The sequence below is a fragment of the Beta vulgaris genome, chromosome 9 (assembly GCF_026745355.1).
Source record: "Beta vulgaris subsp. vulgaris cultivar EL10 chromosome 9, EL10.2, whole genome shotgun sequence".
Taxonomy (NCBI): Eukaryota; Viridiplantae; Streptophyta; class Magnoliopsida; order Caryophyllales; family Amaranthaceae; genus Beta; species Beta vulgaris.
The window spans coordinates 14,443,024-14,454,380 of NC_079210.1; the positions used below are offsets into that span (position 1 = coordinate 14,443,024).

General features: G+C 39.6%; 1 pseudogene; it reads left to right on the top strand.

Moving 5' to 3' along the window:
• LOC125493760 (uncharacterized) overlaps positions 1–10 on the top strand; it is a 2,263-nt pseudogene extending 2,253 nt beyond the window's left edge.
• Positions 11–11,357: the final 11,347 nt, after the last annotated feature.

Genomic DNA, 11,357 nt, shown 5'->3' on the forward strand with positions numbered 1-11,357 from the left:
AAAATCCTAGGGAGGAACCACCCTTGGGTTATCCTAGAACAAACGTTATGATGGGAGCCAAAGACCCTACGGCCTTTCAGACCGTATCAAGGAGTATCCCTCTCCAAGATGCCAATGAAGGGAACAAGAATTAGAGGAGAGAAGCAGGCCCAAGGTCAGGCTATGAGTCAGGCTATAGTCGTGTTGATCCTGGACCTTCTTTTGTTCCTTTGGCTCCTAATATCGTCCCTTTGACCACGTCAATGGGAACCGTTCCACCCACTAGAACAACCTTTGGTTCAGGGGCAAATGGTTATGCAACTAGAGGAGCATTCCCCACTAATGGCGATTTTAAAACTGCAACTAATGGATCTGTTCCTCAAAGTACATTTCCTGCTGCTCGGGAACCACCACAACCCACATACATTCCACAAACTAAGAATCAGAGTTATCCACATCAGGCTTACTCATGCCAAATGCATCCCCCTCAGAGTAATCGCTGGGGGCAAGGGTCATATGCACAAGGTAATGCCTATGGGGGGACCTCAGGCAATAGGAACACAAAACTCTAGTAATACTGGAGGTTTCCAGCCTGGAGTTGGACATAACCAGAATCCTTTAGGAGAAACCCCACATCCTGCTTATTAATAGGATAACTGTCATCTGAATGGTCAAGATCAAAACTTCCATATGGGTCAGGTTCATCATGAACCTCTCCTTAGACAAGTGGAGGAGATGATTCAAAGGGCCATGGGGCATAATGCTAGTTTTCTTAGGAGAGGGACTTGTAATCCTTATCTTGAATGGATTGATAGGATGTACCCTAATAAGTGCCAAAATGGTCACATTTAGGCACTTATTTCTTCCTTATTTTGGCCATTTTGTGTGTTTTCGATATCATTTCACTAGCCTTTTGGTTAGTTTTCCACTTTGTTTAGGTTTTGTAGAGTTTAGTTGGTTTTTAGTGGTTTTTGCTAGTTTTTAGCTTATTTTCTCTCCTTTTCTATTCTAATGCTCTCAATTACAAGAACTCTTGATGTTTTCAAGTTGCCATGGTGTGTATGTGCTAATGTTGAGCCTTAATGTATGTTGGCTTGGTTATTTTTGCAAAAGGTTAAGTTTTTAGTGCTTAAACTTATACCCTAACATCTTCTTCGAGCCATATCTTTCTGCAAACTTTTAATTTGAAGGTTAGACTTTTTGAATTGGAAAGTAGACTCCAAGAGCTTTCCAACGGTATATTACATGCTGCATTCCGAACTACGAGCGAGAAGTTATGGCCGTTCGAAGTTGGAGCAAGTGAGCAGGGGAACTGGCCGCGCATGGAGACGCGTCCGCGCTTGACTGGCCGCGCGTGGGATGAAGAAAATTCCAGAACCAAGCTAATGGTGGGCGCGGCCGCGCACAGGGGTGGCGCGTCTGCACGTGTGACCGTGCGTGAGGGCGCGTCCGCGCACCCCTGGCCGCGCGTGGGCTTCACGATTTTCCAGTAGCGGCCTTCAGGTGGGCGCAGCCGCGCGTGGGCTGACCTGACCGCCAGGCCCGGCCCTGAGCCTTGTTTGGAGGGGCAATGGCCCAGGGCCCAAGCCTAAAAGGGGCCCAATCGTAGAAAAAAATTGGAAGAAAGAGAAATTAGTGCTACTGCTGTCAAACGCAATTACCCAGACAAAGAAACGCTTCTTCATAATTTATAAAAAAAAGGACGCTTCTTCATCTTCTTCACTATTTAGTTATTCTCTCTCCTTCCAAGACCCAAATTTAATCTCCATAATTTTCTCTAACCACCATTAAAATCATGGAAAATTTTCATATTTTTCAAAATATAGCTGTTAACCTCCTCTTAAATATAGCAACTGGATTTTTTTTTCTACAATTTAAAAAGGGAAAAATTGCATTTGTATAATGCATTACTCATAAATTTCGAAATTTTTTTCGGGAATTCTTCATCTCCTACCCACTATATGCCCAAAACAATTCAGTTAACAAAAATCTAATTTTTAATTCAACGATTTTCCTTTTTTTCTCCTTGAAATTCTTGCAAATTTCCCATATTAGTCAAAAATATGTTCTTCCCCATTTATAAACTTCAAATTGAAGAAGAAAAACTTGACTAAAATAGCTCGGTTTGTTAATGGAATATGCAGTCACAAGCAACAATACTTATGGGCTTGTAATTCTAATCTTCTTCTTTCCTGTATGCTAGCTTTTATCTATTATGCTGAACTTTATTTCCTAATAATTTGAGATTCAGATTTTTGGTGTTGGGATGATAGAAGAGATAAGCTTTTTTTTTAATTATAGTTTTTGGATTTCATAGTGAATTAGTGGCCTGGATTTTGTTGTAATGTTGTTGACAAAGGAGTTTCGTACAACTTGCCTAATTGTAAAGCTTATAAATAAAAAATTAAGCAATTGTAAGGACTTGTTTAGTTTTAGTTAGATTATCTTGATTTTGTGTAGTTCATGATTGTTCTATTGGATCAGTCTTATGGTTGTTGAATTTGCTAAATAAGTTCTTTCTCCATCTCCACCCTTTGAGATCACTAGATGCTATGTGTATAGTGACTGTAGTTTGATATCTCATATTCTATTTAGCATATCTAAAAAAAAAAATTGCTATCAGCATCTAATTTTTTTTGCCAGCATACATTTCATAGTTGTGTGCCCTCCATCTTACCATGGTTTTCTTTATTTCTTCCCTCATGCGATTGCAATGTTTTTTTTTTTCTTAATTTAATGAAAACTTTTCATTACAAAAATTTTTATTGAGTAATTTTTTTAATCTCTTATGCATTAAGGGCCCATTTTTTTAAATTTCGCCCTGGGCCCAATAATATTCAGGAACGGCCCTGCTGACCGCGCCCCTGGCTACGCGTGGCTGCTGACGTGGCACGCGTGGTTGCTGACGTGGCAGTTGGTTGAAGCTTGACTTGGCCTTTGACTAAGCTTTGACCATTGACTTTCTCTTGGAATTTTTGCACATGTTGCATTAGTAATGGCAACTTTGTAATTATTTTGTTTTTGTATTGAGGTGTATATATAGGATTTTAGAAGAGAGAAAAATAAGTAGTGAGTAGTTTTAGTTGTAATTTTCAGATTTAGATGTAGATTTTCTCCCTTTTCTTTCATCTTCTTTCTTAGTTCTTCCTAGTTTAGGAGAGATAAAGTAGAAGTTCTTGAATTCAGGTAGCTCTAGATTCTTCATTTCTCAACCATTTCTTTCAAGTCTTATATGCAATTCAATCAATTTTTCGAGGTAAATCCATTTCTAGTCTTTAATTTCACTTTTATGCATGTTTGCTTTGTGTTTTTAGTAGTTGAAATAATCTAGGTTTTTGTGGGTTTTCTTAAAACTTGTGATATTGATTTCTTTTGTTAGTAGTCTTAATCTCTAGTGTTTTGTGAGTAGATTCATGTTCGTTTGATAGATTTTCATCAAGCTTTATAGATTGTATCCAATACCCTATTATTGCAAATTTCTAGTTTGATTTTCATGGCTTCCCTAGTGTTTTCCTTTGCAATTTTTGTTGATTTCTTGTTTGTTACTATGATTTGTGAGTAGTTTTGTTGCGTGGAAAATTGGGGAGCCCAACTATAATATTTTGATGCCAAGATGATATCAAACCCTCTTTTCAATCATCATTTCCTCAACAATTTGTGATTTTTCTTTTCTTGCTTTGCTTTGGATTTGGTCACCCAAGGTATTGAGAGAGAGAGAGTTGCCTTGATCAACCTTGATAAGGGATTTGAGGGGTTGCTTGGGGTATTAGCTTGATCAATTTTGACTATTGCTTGTAAGAGCTTGAAGGGGACTTTGTTTTGAGCAAGTTTTGGGAGAGTTGGATGACTTGGGAGATGATTCCAACCAACTTTGTAATAGCCCTGTTTTTGAGAACGTTTTATTAATGATAATTATATTTATTAAGTTAATTATGTTTCGGAAATATTTATTTTATTTGTGATGTGAAATGTGAATTATATTGTCGTGTTCGTAAAATATATATTTATTTAATTTTATGGTGTTATTATTTTATATTTTCGAATTTTAAGTTTAAGTTGAGTGGTATTTGGCCCAAATAAAAAGTCAAAGTCGGTCTTGCAACCCCCTCATTTTGTCGGTTTAGTTAAATAAAACCCAACCCCAAAGAAAACCCCCAAACCCATTTCCTCTCTCTCCCGTAAGAACCCCATATCCCCTCCTACCCCGTGAAAAATCTCGAAACCCCAAAACCCAGACCACCGAATTCTGTCTCACCCGCATCTCGCTGCCTCGCCGTCGTTTTGAGTCCGCCGGAGCTGCGTCGAACAACTGCAACCTTGTGTTGCTGCTGTTCTTCCGTTTGCTCTCTTCACTGTTCGCATCTCCCCTGTGTCGTTCAATTGTCCTGCCGCAGACCCGAGGTTCGTCGCCCGCATCGCCACCCCGTCTGGCCGGAGCTTTCTCCTCTCCTTCCTCTTTTGTTCGTGGCCAGTGGTGTTACGCACCGCTGCTGCCGTGCCTTGCGGCCTCGCCGGAGCATCGAGCTCCCATGCCGTGCGTGTCTTCCCTGCTCTTGAAGCAGAGGTAAAGACTAGTTTATTCTCTATTTTTTCTCTTTCAATTCTGATTTTCTTATTTGTGAATTAAAGCCCAAGTTGTTGTTGTTATTGTTGTTGGTTGGTGTTGTCGTGTTGTTGGTTGTAGTTGTTATAGGTGGTTGTTCTTCTGTTCTTATTGTTGCTGCGTGTTGTTGGTTGTTATTGGGATTGTTGGTGGTGTTGTTGTGTTGTGGTAATGGTGGTGGTGGTGGAGTTGTTGTAGTTGTGCGGGTTGCTATTGTTGCTTTTGTTTGTTGTTGTTGTGGTGTTGACGTTGGATGGGTTATGTTTGATTTTAAGTTTATGAATCATAAAAATGGGTTTTATTAGGCGTTGTTCTGGAATTTAGTTCGATCAGTGTAGTAGGTTGTTTAAAGAAAGGTTAGTTAGATTAGTTTCTTTTATTGAGATTATATGAGAATGGTTAGTAATTAGTTTTATCGTTGTTATGGAGGTTAAGGATTATTATTAATTTCAAGAGAGTTGATGGAGTTGTGAAGTTCTCAAAGTTCTTATTGTCGGAGCTAAGGAATTGGAATGCGTTCAGGTAACTTTTATGTTCAGTAAAATTATTTACTCATGCCCATGTGTGTGTGGATCTCTATTCTAATTTTGATAAATAAGTTCGTACTATGGCCATAGATATGAATGTGATGATGAAATGTCATTGTTTGATAATGAATACTCAACTGTTTTGCTGGCTTAGTTTATGAACTGAAAATAGAAAGTGGGCAAGGTATGGGTGGAGGATGGTTACTTTTTGACCTGATATGGTCGGCTACGCTCCATAACGAACCTTGGGGGTAGTATTGCTGGGCTCCATAACGAACCTTGGAGGCAGCGTTTGTCCTTTTGTCCAAAGTCTGTACTTGCCACTGATTGTTTAAGAGAATGAGCTATGCCAGCGTTGTAACAAATTGAAAATGATTTGAGAAATAAAATGTTTATAACGGGCTGAAGTAAAGGTTACGAGTTTTCCACTCATTTTGGAATTTTGTTTGTTTTGTATTTCTTCTCTGAATTTGCAGGTTTGGTATCAAGAGCTCGAAAATGGAAGTGAAGCAAGATTATGATGTCGTCCTAGATTAAGGATTGAGCTTGTATCTAGTTTGTTGATTGGAGAATAGTTATTCATCGAAGTGGAGCAAGATCAAGGTGTCATAGTGGCTTAAGGATTAAGCTTGTATTTTAGATAGTTGGTTTTTATATTTCGTTGTATATAATATTTGGGAATTTTAGTTCAATTATTGGTGTATTTAAGGATATTTTTCCGCTGCAAATTTTATTAATTAAGATTTGGATTCTAGTAAGTGTGTTTCATTAGCAGCTCGGAAGAGCGGGCTGTTACAAACTTGCTAGGCTAAGATTGCAAAAACCTAAACATTGATGAGAGAGACCCTTTGATTGACATCCTATTCATTACATATAGTTAAGCATAACCAATCTTCCCAAGTGTTTGCATATTATTGTTTTCAAGGTTTAATTTCCCTAGTTTCAATTTAGTTTTCAAATTTTCAAATCTCATACTTTTTTACCCTCCAAACTTGGTTACAAAGCCTCAATTGATACACATAGCCTCTCTTGGGTTCGACCCTCTACTTATAAATTTCATTTGTGTGGTGACCTTTTGTGATATCAACGACCACATTAGGCTCCCATCATACCCGTTCCCTCAAGGATTCAAAGTTCCTGAGTTTTCTCCCTTATTTTCTGGCGATTGGGTCAGTAACTGCTGAAGAACATTTGGTCAGGTTCAACTGCCAATGTAGGGAAGTAGCAGATAGTGATTATTTAAAGCTTAGGTTGTTCTCTAGTTCTCTTACAGGGACTGCATTTTCCTGTTTTACTCATCTTCCAGCCAACTCAATTCAAACTTGGCAAGATCTGCAAGGGCAGTTTCTTCGCCATTTTACTAGAGTAGAAGCTGGAGTCTCCATTGGAGATTTGGCCAAGATTACGCAAGACAAGGGAGAACTTGTGGAAGATTATATCGCTAGGTTTAAGAGAGCCAAAATCAGATGTCATCTTAACTTGCCCGAGTCTGAATTTATTTCTATAGTCCAGAAAGGGTTGTCTTTTCCTCTTAGGAAGAAGTTTGAAGGATAAAATTTTCCTGATTTTGTGGCTCTGGCTAGCGCTGTGGTGGCGTATGAGTGATGTTTGGCTGAACAATCGAAAAGCAAACATAAGTACTATGCCAATTACACAAAAGAGAGTCAGGATTAGGATGATGATCAAATGGATGTGGCGATGGCAGAGATTGTCCAGGGCCCACCATTTAAATGCCCTCAGCTAGTTTGCAAAAAGTCCTCGCAAAAGAAGGACTTTAAATCTGATCAAAGAAGAGAGTACACGTTTGATATTAAAAATGTGATGAAATCTTTGATTGGCTTTTGAAGTTCAAGAAGATTAAACTAGTGGGAAGGCACAGAGAAAGGGATCCTAACGAAATAAAAGGAAAAGTTTACTGTAAATGGCATGATGCCTTCACGCATAAAACTAATGATTGTGTAATTTTCAGGAATAGAATATAGGATGAAATTGACAAAGGAAATATAAATTTTTCCTGAGAAGAGTGCAAATGCTTGTGAAATTGATTCTGATTTTCTTTTAGTATTAGAACAATATGAGATGGATTGCAATATGGTCGATATTGATACTAATGTTGTTTCTCGTATTAACAAGCAGGAACTCTCTAATGTAGTTATTGCTGTAAAATTATATGAGCGTGTTGTGAAGGAAGAAGTCTTAATTACTCCAGAATGTCAAGAGCAAGATTATGACAACCTCGACATGTGTAGATGGCATTCTAGTGCTGCACACCCAACTCATCAATGTAAGGCTTTCAAAGGATTCATCAATAAAAAGATGAGGAGTGATGGATTGATAATTTTAAAACAAGAATACCAAGCTCTGGATCTTGCCAATTTTCAACCTAGAGGAAAGAAAGCTGAAAGCGATGAGGTGTAGTCTGGTGTTGTCGCTTGCAATGCCAATCATAATGAAGATGTTGGTCAGAAGGCTCAAACATATATGGAGGCTGTTCAGAAATTCCCTCTGCAAACCAAAGTGTTGGAAGGCCTGAAGAAGTTGCGCTTCTCTATGTGCCCATCTTGTGCTGATATGCTCCATTATGAAATAGTAAGGACTGAAGTTATTCCTAATAACCCAAGTTGGGTGCCTAGACACTGGAAGCCTCAGTTTGGAGGAGGATTAAGGAGGGGACCAGTCATCCTTCCTCGAATGTCTCCTACTGTTTCAGTCTTGACTAGGTTGGGCAAACCCAAAGTAGTCCAATTGCCTAGTAAGATTGAGAAGGAGCCAAGCTTAGACCAAGGTGTCCGGGAGAAAGAAAATAAACAAAGGGGTAACGACTTAAACGAAGACAAGGAATAGAAAGATGATCTGGCTCTGGAAAAAGTCAAGAGGAGAGTCAGGAAGAAGGTTAGGCTAATCTGAGAAGCAGCTGCCAGCCAGCTACAAGCAAACATAGTTCATGTGGATGAAGAGGCTTTGAAAAAGGGAATGCTCAAAGTCGTCGCTGTTGAGGAGCCTCATTTGAAGGATGACAGTAATTGGAGAGAGAATTCAGCAGAGGAAACTCATAAAGATAAGTCTTCCATGGGCCTAATTCGGACAGAGAGGTCAAAAGGATATGTTCTTGATGCCCAGCCTCATTTGACTCCCACTCGGACAAAGAAGTTGCAGGAAGGGATTCCTACAGCCCAACCTCATTTGAGTGAGAGTCAGAGAGAGAAGTTGAAAGAAGATGTCCCAGAGACCCAGGCTCATTCGGGTGGAAAACAGGAAAATGGACTTTGTGAGGGAAATCTGTTGGTGGAGCCTCATTTGATTGTTGGAGTCCTTCAGAGAGAGACAATTCGGGGATCATCCAAGGATTTGCCGTTTGTCAATATTCAAAATCAACCCTTGGTTATAGAACTTATGGAGGACCCTATTAAAGAAGAATTGGAGAATCATGAGACAGAAAGCTTTGCAGAAGATGCTTTGATGACTGAGTAGGTATCCGATGTGGAGTTAGTAGACTATGGCTCAGAAGGTTTGGATTTGGAGGTGTCCAAGTCGGATCTTGATTTTCTGGCAAATTGTTCAGAAGGAGATGGTGAATCTGGCGCTTGTTGTGCAGTCACTTTCCCCCCAACGTTCAAAGCATGTGGGACCGTGCAGAAGGATACTTGATGTGCCGATGAAGTTGACCAAGCCGACGCTGCAGGTAAGACCTCTACTACTTCAGCTGAGTTGAATAAGTTGGATAAAGGATCTGGTCTGGCACCATCTGTGAAGACTGTTACTAAGGAGCAAGAACAGTTGGTTGTAGAACACTTAATCAAGGATTTTAGTGTGGATAACTCACATAGTAAGCCCCTTTATGTAATAGTTAACATAGATGACACTAGATTGGGTAAAGTGCTAATTGATACTGGCTCTACTATAAATCTTATGCCTTGGTCAGTTTTTAAGACATTGGGCAAGGGAAGGAAGGATTTATCTAGCGTCAGGATTAGCATAACTGCATTCAATGGCAAGTCTGAGAATACTGAAGGATTGACATGTATGCACATCCAAGTAGGTACTTCCAAGACTTGGTCAACTTTCTTTATAGTAAAAGGGGAGGGTAATTCTAATGCGATTCTCGGAAGAGAATGGCTTCACAAGACTTATGATATTCCTTCTACTTTGCATCAGAAAGTAATACTTTGGAATGGTAATGAATATGAGGTAGTCTGCGCGCTGATGTTGATGCTTATTTGATTGACACTAACCGAGAATTTCCCAGGATACTTATGAAGACCTTGCCTAATGACGAGGGGATTGCTCTCAAGCTTGAAAATCAACCGACGCCTAAAGTGAAAGTTGTATCAAGCGCAATCAGATATATTGAAGAGGCTGCTGAAGATGGTGAATTACAAAACACATTTGATGAACCTCATACAGTGAAGGATCTGGCGTTCATGGGTTTTTCCAATCCTGCAGATGTCCAGGGGGCATCTCTTGGGGGCAAACCTTAATGTCATCTCTAGAATTACATGGAATTAAGACTAGCTTGCTCGATTGTATGTAGATAAATTATACGTTTATCTAGATTTTCTTTAAGTAATGGAAGTCTGATAATTTATTTTGTTGTCTACTACACCAAGTTAGTTTCTTATTCCTGTATGAGTTACTCTCCAACATATAGTGAAATTATACAAGATCATGATGAAACATTTTCTCTTTCTTCGAATAAGGAGAAGGTGTTTAAGTCATGAATAATTTCATTCACGAAGTCCTGAAAAACGAAATCATATTACCAATGTAGTATGAAGGGATTCTAGAAAATAATAGGACTTGTTCCTTATACATCAATAACCAAGTGATTAAAGACAATACATGAAATTTTGGAGTTCTACAAAATACTATTACATCATCAAACAGTCTAATGAATATAATTAAGGCATCTCTTTTCCATTCTTAATCCTCTTCTGATCAGGGGTTATCTGCCTTCCTGGCTAATATGAACTTAGCACGATCCTCCAGAGCGCTAACAAGGATTTGACCCTTGGCGGCGAGCCCAATCTTGGTGCTATAGTTATCGAGGGGCTTTTCGGCTTGCTCTCCTATCTCTTGTAATTGTGTAGCATATTGATGGGCATCCTGTTGTTCTTGCTTGCACGTTTCCAGAGATTGAAGGCATTGTTGTTCCTCTTGTTCTATGTTTGCTATTTTAGCCAGAAGGGTCATGCTTTTCCTCTACCAGTTGATGAAGGCGTTTGGTAAGACACTTTTTTTCTTTAGCGCTTTGATCTATCTTAGCCCATAAGTGAGCCCCATGCTTGAAAGAGCTCATATTGTCCTTTCGAGAGGAGGAAAGGCCCTTTTGGGAAAGATCCTTCTTGGAAAGCACAATCTTGACGAAACCTTGGTAAGGTTTAAATAAGTCACCCCATGTGGGGGGATCAACCTTAGCAAGGGTTTCTATCAAATTTCTCAAGGAGAGCATGGCGAGGGCACGAGTTTTTGGGCTAGGATCGATCTTTGCTGCAGAACACTTACCAAGAACTTCATGAAGAACCTCTGAAGTCACTATTTGTGAAGGGTCTAGCACAAAGTGATCCAAGTAAGAAAAAACATGATGTTGATATTCGAAATCACAAAGTGTATAACCAAAATTACCTGGATTATGGCCGACCAATTGATAAGTTTCCTCCTCCATAAAGGGGCGGGTCTCCGATCATATGATGCTTAGGGCCTCAATTGCTTCCTTCTCTGCGCGTTTCTCTGGCGGCAAACTGATCTCCCCAACGACAAGTGTTTCTACAAGAGGATCTGCTTATGATGAGTCTGGTATAGTCCGATCTATAAGCTGATCTGTGGATGGACTGGATTACATTTCCACCGAACATGTCTGAAAAATGTCATGTTCAAAATGAGCCTCTACACTAAACCTTTGTGGTTGGGTGTTAGACGCTTGAGAGATCACTGGATCAGATTCAGGAGGAGCAGTAAGAGCTGTATCAGAGGAGTAGACATTAGAGGCAGCATGATAGGCTTGAAGGATTGTAGTGGGCACAATCTTTGAAGTTGAAGGTTCGGAGGAAGACACTGTATCAGAAGAATAGGGACTGGTGTCATTAAGAATGGAAGAAAGGCTATTTTGTCTTTTCTTCGGAGGATTGTTGGAAGCTTGGTCATCCTGGTTTGTTTTCTGGATATCAGGATTGGAGTTTGCTGCTCTGGTGGTAGGAGTATTTTCCACTTGTTCTTCCTCATCACTGCTGATTATTGTGGGGTCAATCAGA